Source organism: Suricata suricatta, chromosome 9 (genome assembly GCF_006229205.1).
Source record: "Suricata suricatta isolate VVHF042 chromosome 9, meerkat_22Aug2017_6uvM2_HiC, whole genome shotgun sequence".
Lineage (NCBI taxonomy): Eukaryota > Metazoa > Chordata > Mammalia > Carnivora > Herpestidae > Suricata > Suricata suricatta.
In genome coordinates, this window is record NC_043708.1 from 136,735,784 (window position 1) to 136,736,438 (window position 655).

Consider the following 655-nt stretch of genomic DNA (forward strand, 5'->3'; position numbering starts at 1 on the left):
GTGTGTGTGTGTGTGTGTGTGTGTGTGAGTGAGTGGAGGAGGGGCAGAAAGAGAGAGAGAGAGACAGAGGCTCTCAAGGGACTCTGCGCTGCCAGCAGAGCGCCTGGCGCGGGGCTGGAAGTCATGAACTGTGAGATCATGACCTGAGCCCGAGTCGGACACTCAGTGGACTGAGCCACCCAGGCGCCCTTGTTTCTTCTTTTTTAAAAATGTAAGTGTGTGCTGTTCCAGGAGCCTGGGTGGTTCAGTCGGTTGGCGTCTGGCTTTTGGTTTCAGCTCAGGTCATGGTCCCAGGGTCGTGGGACTGGGCCCCACGTCAGGCTCCGCGCTGAGTGTGGAGCTTACCTGAGGTTCTGTCTCTCTCTCCGCCCCTCCCCCACCTGCACATGCGTGTGCTCCCTCATATATGTACCCCTATTCATTATGTTAACTATTGTTATGTTACTTACTATGTTGCCTCTTGAATTAGAGGTTCAAAAAGCACCTGGGGGGCTCAGTCAGTTAAGCGTCTGCCTTCAGCTCAGGTCATGGTCTCATGGATCATGGGTTTGAGCCCCACATCGGGCTCTGTGCTGACAGCTCGGAGCCTGGAGCTGCTTCGGATTCTGTGTCTCCCTCTCTCTCTGCCCCTCCCCTGCTTATGCTCTGTCTTGCT